Source organism: Stomoxys calcitrans, chromosome 2, assembly GCF_963082655.1.
Source record: "Stomoxys calcitrans chromosome 2, idStoCalc2.1, whole genome shotgun sequence".
NCBI classification, from domain to species: Eukaryota; Metazoa; Arthropoda; class Insecta; order Diptera; family Muscidae; genus Stomoxys; species Stomoxys calcitrans.
Genome location: NC_081553.1, coordinates 202686132 through 202699068, shown reverse-complemented (window position 1 = coordinate 202699068; position 12937 = coordinate 202686132).

The following is a 12937-nucleotide window of genomic DNA, read 5'->3' as shown; positions in this document are numbered from 1 at the left end:
ATAAAGCTGCCATATAGAACGGTCTGCCCAACAAGGGTCTGAAGCTCATTAAAGCTTTATTTATTACTCGATTTCGTTGGAATTTTCAACAGTGAGTTGGTTTAAGAATCCCGACATCCGACCCACATGAGAGTCAGGTCACATAATATAGATAAAGTTAGACCGATCTTCCAATTTAGGGTCTTAGTCCCATAAAAAGTAAATTTATTGTCTGAATATGTTACTTGTATATGAGTTCTCGGGACCTGAATAAAATATGATCGAAACCACTCACTATTAAGATATAACTACGGATATAGAAGTGGAGTTATAATAAAACCAGTAAGAAAAGGCAAAAGTCGGGCGGTGCCGGCTTTATAATACCCTACACCTACCCTTTAAATACAAAAAGTGGGACTATATCTAATTGTGAACCAATTTTGATGGACCTCGGCGGATGTATTCAGTTGGGTTATTAAAATTACTGTATCAAATTTCGAGCAAAGCAAATATGTTCAAAATGTAATAACTACGGTTGACAAATGACGGGAGATGGGAGCTATATCTAAATCTGAACCGATTTCGATCAAACTTTATGGATATTGTGGAATTCGTCGAGGAAAGCGTTGTACTAAAATTTGGGAAGATTGGTCAATAAATGCGCTTGCAGTGGGTCTAGGAGTGAAAATCGGGCGATATATATTTATGTGAGCTACACCCAAATCTAAACAGATTTCTATGAAATTCACCAGTAATATCGAGAGTCATAAGAAAATCCTTCCTGCAAAATTTCGAGAGAATCCGTTAACTAATGGTCATTTTATTGCTGTATTACGGCAAATCGGACGAATTATATCCAAAGCTATATCCAAATCGGAACCGATTTCTATAAACTTTACCAGCAAAATTGACGGTCGTAAGAAAATCCTTCCTACCAAATTTCAAGAGAATCGGTCAACAAATGACCATTTTATTGCTGTATTACTGCAAATCGGACGAACATATATATGGGAGCTATATCCATCTATATCCAGTAAAATTGACGGTCGTAAGAAAAAATTGTCGTTAATTTTTTTTTGTAGACAAATTAACATGGACAGACAGACGGACGAACAGACAGACAGACGGACATAGCTAAATCGAATCAGAAAGTGATTCTGAGTCGATTGGTATACTTATCTCTCATCCTTTTGGGTGTTACAAACTAATTCACTAAGTTATAATACCCAGTAGTGGTGAAGGGTATAAAAAGTAGGATGATTATTATATCGTTGTTTAATTTGGTCCAGATCGGTCCAGCTTTGGTTGTAGGTGCCATATAGAATGATGTACCGATTTAAAATTAAGGCCTTATAAAAAGCGCAGTTATTGCCCGATTTCGTTGAAATTTGACGCAGTTACTTATGTTAGGCTTTTCGATATTCTTGTCCTATATGGTTCCGATCGGTTTATAATTAGATATAGCTTTCAAAAAGACCAATAGGGGGGGGGGGGGGGGGGGTGTATCCAAAGTTCGGCCCGGCCGAACTTAACGTCTTTACACTTGTTTCTTACTGTTTGTTTTTATACCCTCCACCATAAGATGGGGGGTATACTAATTTCGTCATTCTGTTTGTAACTACTCGAAATATTCGTCTGAGACCACATAAAGTATATATATTCTTGATCGTCGTGACATTTTATGTCGATCTAGCCATGTCCGTCCGTCTGTCCGTCCGTCCGTCCGTCTGTCTGTCGAAAGCACGCTAACTTCCGAAGGAGTAAAGCTAGCCGCTTGAAATTTTGCACAAATACTTCTTATTAGTGTAGGTCAGTTGGTATTGTAAATGGGCAATATCGGTCCATGTTTTGATATAGCTGCCATATAAACCGATCTTGGGTCTTGACTTCTTGAGCCTCTAGAGTGCGCAATTCTTATCCGATTGGGATGAAATTTTGCATGACGTGTTTCGCTATGATATCCAACAAGTGTGCCAAGTATAGTTCAAATCGGTTCATAACCTGATATAGCTGCCATGTAAACCGATCTTGGGTCTTGACTTCTTGAGCCTCTAGCGTGCGCAATTCTTATCCGATCCGAATGAAATTTTGCACGACGTGTTTTGTTATGATATCCAACAACTGTGCCAAGTATGGTTCAAATCGGTTCATAACCTGATGTAGCTGCCATATAAACCGATCTTGGGTCTTGACTTCTTGAGCCTCTAGAGTGCGCAATTCTTATCCGATTGAAATGAAATTTGGCACGACGTGTTTTGTTATGATCCATCAACAGTGCCAAGTATGGTTGAAATCGGTCCATAACCTGATATAGCTGCCATATAAACCGATCTTAGGTCTTGACTTCTTGAGCCTCTAGAGGGCACAATTCTTATCCGATTTGAATGAATTTTTGCACGAAGTATTTCGTTATGATATCCAACAACTGTGCCAAGTATGGTTGAAATCGGTTCATAACCTGATATAGCTGTCATATAAACAGATCTGGGGATTTGACTTCTTGAGCTTCTAGAGGGCGCAATTCCTATCCGACTTGGCTGAAATTTTGCATGACGTATTTTATTTTTACTTTCAACAACTGTGTCAAATAAGGTTCAAATCGGTTCATAACCTGATATAGCTGCCATATAAACCGATCTGGGATCTTGACTTTTTGACCCCTAGAGGTCGCAATTATTATCCGATATGCCTGAAATTTTGTACGATGGATCCTCTCATGACCATCAACAAACGTGTTTATTATGGTCTGAATCGGTCTATAGCCCGATACAGATCCCATATAAATCGTTCTCTCTATTTTACTTCGTGAGCCCCAATGGGCGCAATTCTTATACGAATTGGCTGAAATTTTACACAGGTCTCCAACATATAATTTAATTGTGGTCCGAACCGGACCATATCTTGATATCGTTTTAATAGCAGAGCAACTCTTTTCTTATATCCTTTTTTGCCTAAGAAGAGATGCCGGGAAAAGAACTCGACAAATGTGATCAATGGTGGAGGGTATATAAGATTTGGCCCGGCCCGAACTTAGCACGCTTTTACTTGTTTTTTTTTTTATGCAAATTAAAATGCATTTCACAAGCTTTCTTTTCATACCCAATTAAATAGGCAATATTCTTATTGCTTATATTCATCATGTAATGTGAGCATTGTTGTACTTGTGCATTCTTTTATAATTGCTTCATTATTTAGAATCGCATCCTTTTGTTATAAATTTGTAAAGCAGAAGTAATTTTTTATATATTGTTATTTTGTATGTAGACAATACAAATAACTTAAATGTGGAGATGAGTTATGTTACGGCTCATTACATTTTATGTGTATAGTAGCTTTTATTACACTCAATATGATAGGATGGGTTAAAATATTTGCTTTTTCATTTCATATTTGATAAGTCGAAACAAAGGTTTTTTATAGACTATACACCATTATGCATTGAAGGCAACTGTAGCAGTAGAAATTTGCATGCACGAGTGTAAACACCTAAGGCTTAATTCCAATCGCGGCAAAAGAATTTGAGGTTGGTTCGGAAAAATGGAACCTCTTGTTCAAATGTAACCTCCCAGATTAAATCCTAGTTCATTTAAACTTTTTTACAAGTACAACGCCGACACCCCAAAACGCCTATTTATTTTATTTACTTCTTTCATTTAATTTTCTTAAGAAAACTTAATACTCCCTTAATGGATGAGATAAAAACCTGTTGTATCATTCATTTTAATTGCTATAATAAATGTGAAAACTAACAAAGTGCCACATGATGTTCATACAATTACACCCATACACACATACAAACACAGAGTGTCCTTTAGAGACGTTGTGGTTGTATCATTGATATCAAACAACATTAAAATCCTGAAACTGAGCAAACTTCTCATAAAGAGATAATTATATTTAAAAATTTTAACCATACTCAAATATGTCTTCACTATATGAGTGACAGCATTAAAACATACAGCATCCAGCACTCACACATGGTGCAGTGGCAACACATACATATGCACGCCAAAGGGTGCTGAATGAACGCCCGCTAGTTGACTGTAAGACAACCATATGAGAATGGGCGTTGTGAGGTTTGTATTACAACTTAAATCAGAGACAAACACTCACATAGTGAATACATGCGCGTTTTTTGACTGATGATTTCACTTTATCCTTGCGATTATAATGTTGATGTTATTTCTGGTATTTTAATAAATTAAATCCAGATATTATTTTACTGAGACTTTCAGATGTTGAGTTTCAAAAGAGAAGAGCTGATGTCTGCTGCATAATGATTATATTTTCTGAAAATATACGTATAGACACATATGCCTGTGTGTAAAGATACACATATGTCAACAAAAAAGTTTTTTTTGAAAAGGGATGGGTGTTTTCTTTTCATTGCACCATAGAACATAAAATCAACAACGTACTCAAGGCAAACCGAAATGAAAACTAAAACAAGTAAAAGCGTGCTAAGTTCGGCCGGGCCGAATCTTATATACCCTCCACCATGGATCGCATTTGTCGAGTTCTTTTCCCGGCATCTCTTCTTAGGCAAAAAAGGATATAAGAAAAGAGTTGCTCTGCTATTAAAACGATATCAAGATATGGTCCGGTTTGGACCACAATTAAATTATATGTTGGAGACCTGTGTAAAATTTCAGCCAATTCGTATAAGAATTGCGCCCATTGGGGCTCACGAAGTAAAATAGAGAGAACGATTTATATGGGATCTGTATCGGGCTATAGAACGATTCAGACCATAATAAACACGTTTGTTGATGGTCATGAGAGGATCCGTCGTACAAAATTTCAGGCATATCGGATAATAATTGCGACCTCTAGGGGTCAAGAAGGCAAGATCCCAGATCGGTTTATATGGCAGCTATATCAGGTTATGAACCGATTTGAACCTTATTTGACACAGTTCTTGAAAGTAAAAATAAAATACGTCATGCAAAATTTCAGCCAAATCGGATAGGAATTGCGCCCTCTAAAAGCTCAAGAAGTCAAATCCCCAGATCTGTTTATATGACAGCTATATCAGGTTATGAACCGATTTCAACCATACTTGGCACAGTTGTTGGATATCATAACGAAATACTTGGTGCAAAAATTCATTCAAATCGGATAAGAATTGTGCCCTCTAGAGGCTCAAGAAGTCAAGACCCAAGATCGGTTTATATGGCAGCTATATCAGGTTATGGACCGATTTAAACCATACTTGGCTCAGTTGTTGGGTATCATAACAAAACACGTCGTGCGAAATTCCATTCCATTCAGATAAGAATTGCGCCCTCTAGAGGCTCAAGAAGTCAAGACCCAAGATCGGTTTATATGGCAGATATATCAGGTTATGGGCCGATTTAAACCATACTTGGCACAGTTGTTGGATATCATAACAAAACACGTCGTGCACAATTTCATTCTGATCGGATAAGAATTGCGCACGCTAGAGGCTCAAGAAGTCAAGACCCAAGATCGGTTTATATGGCAGCTATATCAGGTTATGGACCGATTTGAACCATACTTGGCACTGTTGTTGGATATCATAACGAAATACTTGGTGCAAAAATTCATTCCTATCGGATAAGAATTGCGCACTCTAGAGGCTCAAGAAGTCAAGACCCAAGATCGGTTTATATGGCAGCTATATCAGGTTATGAACCGATTTGAACCATACTTGGCACTGTTGTTGGATATAATAACAAAGCACGTCGTGCAAAATTTCATTCTGATCGAATAAGAATTGCGCACGCTAGAGGCTCAAGAAGTCAAGACCCAAGATCGGTTTATATGGCAGCTATATCATGTTATGGACCGATTTGAACTATACTTGGCGCAGTTGTTGGATATAATAACGAAACACGACGTGCAAAATTTCATTCTGATCGGATAAGAATTTCGCACGCTAGAGGCTCAAGAAGTCAAGACCCAAGATCGGTTTATATGGCAGCTATATCAGGTTATGGACCGATTTGAACTATACTTGGCGCAGTTGTTGGATATCATAACAAAACACTTTGTGCAAAATTTCATTCCAATCGGATAAGAATTGCGCACTCTAGAGGCTCAAGAAGTCAAGACCCAAGATCGGTTTATATGGCAGCTATATCAGGTTATGGACCGATTTGAACCATACTTGGCACAGTTGTTGGATATAATAACAAAACACGTCGTGCAAAAATTCATTCCAATCGGATAAGAATTGCGCACTCTAGAGGCTCAAGAAGTCAAGACCCAAGATCGGTTTATATGGCAGCTATATCAAAACATGGACCGATATGGCTTATTTACAATACCAACCGACCTACACTAATAAGAAGTATTTGTGCAAAATTTCAAGCGGCTAGCTTTACTCCTTCGGAAGTTAGCGTGCTTTCGACAGACAGACGGACGGACGGACGGACGGACGGACGGACGGACGGACGGACGGACGGACGGACGGACGGACGGACGGACGGACGGACAGACGGACGGACATGGATAGATCGACATAAAATGTCACGACGATCAAGAATATATATACTTTATGGGGTCTCAGACGAATATTTCGAGTAGTTACAAACAGAATGACGAAATTAGTATACCCCCCATCTTATGGTGGAGGGTATAAAAACAGTAAAAGCGCGTTATGTTCATCCTGAACGACTCTTATATACCCTGCCGCGTATATAAATTCGATATTTCATAAAGATCAAAACACGAGAAACCAAATTGATCACGTTGTGATAGATGGAAGGCATTCATCCAGTGTGTTAGATGTACCAGCGGTCCGTGGAGCGAATACACATTCGGATCATTACCTTGTTGCTGCAAAGGTTCGCACCTATTTAAATATGACGAGGAAAGTACGAAAAGCTGCAAACACAGCAAATGGCAGCGGCATACTCCACTCGACTGACCCAACTGCTTGATGAAAGCACTCCTTGTTCCGATGATATAATGGCGCAGTGGCAAACTATTGCTCACTCCATGGAAAATGCAGCGAAATCCGTACTTGGGTACCGGCAGCCTCCTCCAAGAAACCCATGATACGACCAAAAAAAGAGCAACCCCGCAATCAGTAGCAACGCGCCCGATGAAGGAGAGGTATGGTGAGAAAAGGAGAGAAGAGAAACGTCTATTCCGCAGAAAGAAAAAGGAAACGGAAAGACGTGAGTGTAAGCGAATTAAGATGTACAGGTGTCAGAATGAAATCCGGAAATTCTATCAAAGAATTAAACATCAAACCGATGGCTTTGGTGCAGGCACATCCTCCTACAGAGACAAAGAAGGAAATCTGGTATCTGACACAGATAACATTCTGAGGATATGGAAAGAACATTTTACCCAACTGCTAGTGTCCGACGTTGGCGGCGAAGAGGATACCGCAGAACCAATCCCTGATGATGGTATAGAATGTTTACCTCCTAGTCAGAATGAGGTCCAATTGGCAGTGACCCGACAAAAGAACAACAAGGCAGCAGGAGCCGACTGGTTATTCGCTGAACTATTTAAGACCGGAGGCGACACGCTGATAAGGCGTATGCATCAGCTTATCTGCGCAATCTGGCTGGAAGAACGCATACCCGATGATTGGAACCTCATCATACTATGTCCCGTACACAAGAAAGGAGACAAGACGGAATATGCCAACTATAGAGGAATAAGTTTCCTCCCCATCGCATACAAGATACTCTCGAGCGTACTTTGTGAAAGATTAAAACCTAAAGTCAATGAGATAATTGGGCCCTATCAATGCGGCTTTAGACCAGGTAAATTCACCCTAGGCCAGATATTCATACTGCACCAAATCCTGGAAAAGACCCGAGAAGGACAAATCAACACCTACCATCTCTTTGTTGACTACAAAGCCGCCTTCGATACTCCTTTACGTTCAAAGGTATTTCAAGCCATGTCTGGGTTTGGTATCCCTGAAAAACTAATAAGACTCTGCAGGATGACACTTGCTGATACGCGTTCCTCAGATAGAATAGGAAAGAATCTGTCCGAACCAGATGCTACTTTGGACTAAGTAAGCAGTTTAGAAACAAGGCCACCTCTCGACAGACGAAGACTACACTTTACAAGACACTGATACTACCCGAGTGTTATATGGTTCTGAAGCATGGGTACTTATGAAAGCAGATGAGGCAGTGCTTGGAGTATTTAAGAGAACGATTCTTCGTAATATGTATGGACCAGTTTGCGTTAACGGAGAATATAGGCGACGTATGAACCACGAGCTGTATGAGCTGTATGATGACGATATCATAGTTACACGCATCAAAATACAACGGCTGCGTTGGTTAGGTCATGTTGTCAGAATGGATGAAGAAGCTCCAGCAAAGAAGTCTTTTGAAGTCAAACACAGTGGTACACGCAAACCAGGAAGACCAAAAGCCCGATAGAAAGATCAAGTGGTGGCAGACACCTCAAAACTTGGTGTCAGAGATTTTAGAATGAGCGCAGTTGATCGGGGCTCTTGGAACGCTATTCTTCGGATAGTGGAACAAATATTTTGTCATAGCCAATTAAAGTAAAGTAAGTATTTCATAAAGATTGCTCAAAAACTCAAAAATTCAAAATGGAATTTATAACCGAACTGAATAGGCCGACAAAGGCTAGTTTGATCATAGACCAGTTGCACATAATGGCAAATCGGAATTTATTATACCCTCCACCATAAGATGGGGGGTATACTAATTTCGTCATTCTGTTTGTAACTACTCGAAATATTCGTCTGAGACCCCAAAAAGTATATATATTCTTGATCGTCGTGAAATTTTATGTCGATCTAGCCATGTCCGTCCGTCTGTCCGTCCGTCCGTCCGTCCGACCGTCCGTCCGTCCGTCCGTCTGTCTGTCGAAAGCACGCTAACTTCCGAAGGAGTAAAGCTAGCCGCTTGAAATTTTGCACAAATACTTCTTATTAGTGTAGGTCGGTTGGTATTGTAAATGGGCCATATCGGTCCATGTTTTGATATAGCTGCCATATAAACCGATCTTGGGTCTTGACTTCTTGAGCCTCTAGAGTGCGCAATTCTTATCCGATTGGAATGAATTTTTGCACGACGTGTTTTGTTATGATATCCAACAACTGCGCCAAGTATAGTTCAAATCGGTCCATAACCTGATATAGCTGCCATATAAACCGATCTTGGGTCTTGACTTCTTGAGCCTCTAGCGTGCGCAATTCTTACCCGATCAGAATGAAATTTTGCACGTCGTGTTTTGTTATTATATCCAACATTTGTGCCAAGTATGGTTCAAATCGGTCCATAACCTGATATAGCTGCCATATAAACCGATCTTGGGTCTTGACTTCTTGAGCCTCTAGAGTGCGCAATTCTTATCCGATAGGAATGAAATTTTGCACGACGTGTTTTGTTATGATATCCAACAACTGTGCCAAGTATGGTTCAAATCGGTTCATAACCTGATATAGCTGCCATATAAACCGATCTTGGGTCTTGACTTCTTGAGCCTCTAGCGTGCACAATTCTTATCCGATCAGAATGAAATTGTGCACGACGTGTTTTGTTATGATATCCAACAACTATGCCAAGTATGATTCAAATCGGTCCATAACCTGATATAGCTGCCATATAAACCGATCTTGGGTCTTGACTTCTTGAGCCTCTAGAGGGCCCAATTCTTATCCGAATGGAATGGAATTTCGCACGACGTGTTTTGTTATGATACCCAACAACTGTGCCAAGTATGGTTTAAATCGGTCCATAACCTGATATAGCTGCTATATAAACCGATCTTGGGCCTTGACTTCTTGAGCCTCTAGAGGGCATAATTCTTATCCGATTTGAATGAATTTTTGCACGAAGTATTTCGTTATAATATCCAACAACTGTGCCAAGTATGGTTGAAATCGGTCCATAACCTGATATAGTTGTCATATAAACTGATCTGGGGATTTGACTTCTTGAGCTTTTAGATGGCGCAATTCCTATCCGATTTGGCTGAAATTTTGCATGACGTATTTTATTTTTACTTTCAACAACTGTGTCAAATAAGGTTCAAATCGGGTCATAACCTGATATAGCTGCCATATAAACCGATCTGGGATCTTGACTTCTTGACCCCTAGAGGTCGCAATTATTATCCGATATGCCAGAAATTTTGTACGACGGATCCTCTCATGACCATCAACAAACGTGTTTATAATGGTCTGAATCGTTCTATAGCCCGATACAGATCCCATATAAATCGTTCTCTTATTTTACTTCGTGAGCCCCAATGGACGCAATTCTTATACGAATTGGCTGAAATTTTACACAGGTCTCCAACATATAATTTAATTGTGGTCCGAACCGGACCATATCTTGATATCGTTTTAATAGCAGAGCAACTCTTTTCTTATATCCTTTTTTGCCTAAGAAGAGATGCCAGGAAAGAACTCGACAAATGCGATCCATGGTGGAGGGTATATAAGATTCGGCCCGGCCGAACTTAGCACGTTTTTACTTGTTTTTCGTTTGTTTCTCATTTCATTGGACTATAACCAGATAATGCGACTTGCACCTAATTTGACAAGTAGTTTGAAGGTTGTTATAAAACGAAACTTGAGAATTTCTGCCAAGAAGGAAAACTATTGCATTCTACGGGCATTCAAAAAGTCAAATCAGAATGCCAAGGTTCAAATTCAGCCGAATCCATCATAGAAATAAATAAGAGTTGTTTGTCCCCTCACTTATTTTATTTAAATTTTTAAACCTTTCAGCTTTGCAAAGCTTCTCTTTGATGAAATGTCAGTCTGCGGCACTATGGCCAAACCTGGCCACAAAAATGCCCATCATTGGGCCCAAACATAAATCCGATAGTTCTCGTTAAAATGCAAAAATTCTTCCCGCTCTCTTTATTAAAATTTTCTTTGGAGTAGTTTCATTTCATATTGCAACTGAAATGACGAATTGATTATTCCCCACTTGCTATAGGGGAAATTATAAAACTGCAGTTGCACTGACATGAATATCCATCTATAAGTGTAGACATTCGAATACAGATGTCATTTTGCATAATAACCATGACATGGTAACCAATAGCAACAGCAACATCGAAATTAACGATAAAATCTTAAGTATTTTCTTTGTTTTTACTTTGAAAGGAACTTTTTTTAAACATATGAGAAAAAACAAGTAAAAACGTATTTTGTTCGCCCTTGCCGAACTTTGGATACCCATCACAATGGATTTAAATTCATGATCCTATTTTGTTATAGGTTAGGTTAGGTAAAAAAGAGGGTGTGGATATTAATCCCCCCATGCTACCATGGACATACACCTCGGCCAGTAATCGGCTTGTCGTGCGTGTAAAAATGGGTTAAGTTCGGCCGGGCCGAACTTTGGATACACACCACCTCGGGTATATATGTAACCCATCTTTTGTCAAACTACGGCGAAAAATACATGCATTATGTCCCATAGCAGCTATATTGAAATATATTCAGATTAGGACCAAATACTTATAAGTACAAGTCATTGTTCAATTGTGTATAACAAAGTATTGGTCTTTTTAGGAGCTATCTAAAAATAAATCGATCTGAATCATAAACGACAGACACGGATTTCGAAGAGCCTAACACAATTCAATGCCCCAAATTTCTGCGAAATTGGGCAATAAATACGCCTTTTATGGCCCCAAAACCTATATGACAGCTATATTCAAATCTGAACCGATCTAGACCAAATTAAAGAAATATGACGAAGGGCCTACCACAACTCACTGTCTCAAAATCAGACAATAAATGCGCATGTTATGGCCCCAAAACCTTACATCGAGAGATCGGTCTATACGACAGCTATATCCAAATCCGGACCGATCTGCGCTTTATTGCAGAAGTATGTGGATGACCTCAACTTTACTCACTGTCCCAAATTTCGGTGACATCAAACACCGCGCCTTTTATGGGCCCAAAACCTTAAATCGAGAGATCGGCTCATATGGCAGCTATATCCAAATCTGGACTGATCTGAGCCAAATTAAAGAAGAAGTCGAAGGGCCTAACACAATTCACTGTCCCAAGTTTCACCAAAATAGGACAATAAATGTGGCTTTTATGGGCTCAAAACTTTAAATCGAGAGATCGGTCTATATGGCAGTTATATCCAAATCTCGACCGATCTGAGCCGAATTGATGAAATATGTCTAGGGGTATAACACAACTCACTATCCCAAATTTCAGCAAAATTGGATAATAAATGTGGGTTTTATGGGCCTAAAACCTTAAATCGGAGGATCGGTCTATATGGGGGCTGTATCAAGATATAGTCCGATATAGCCCATCTTAGAACTTAACCTGCTTATGGACAAAAAACAAATCTGTGCAAAGTTTCAGCTCAATGTATCTATTTTTAAACACCGCAGCGTGAGGTTAGCTTGTCCGCCTATGACACTGAACGCCTGGGTACGAATCCTGGCGAGACCATCAGAAAAAATTTTCAACGGTGGTTTTCCCCTCCTAATGCTGGCAACATTTGTGAGTTACGGACTTAGCTTTAAAAAGGAGGCCCTTTATCATTGAGCTAAAAACTTGAATCGGACTGCACTCATTGATATGTGAGAAGTTTGCCACTGTTCCCTAGTGGAATAGGAAAAATTTTTGAGTTGTATTAGGCTCTTCCACATCCTTCGTCAATTTGGCTCAGATCGGTTCAGATTTGTACATAGCTGCCATACAGACCGATCGGCCGATTTAGGGTCTTAGGCCCATAAATGCCAAATTTATTATCCGATGTTGCAGAAATTTGGGACAGAGAGTTAAGTTAAGCCCCTACTTCTGCAATATGGAACAGATCGGTCCAGATTTGGGTATAGCTGCCATATAGACCGGTCTCTCGATTTAAGGTTTTGGGTCCATAAAAGGCGCATTTATTGTCCGATATCACTGAAATTTGACCCAGTGACCTATGATATGCTTTTCGACATCCATATTGTATATGGTTTAGATCGGTTTATTTTTAGATATAGCTAC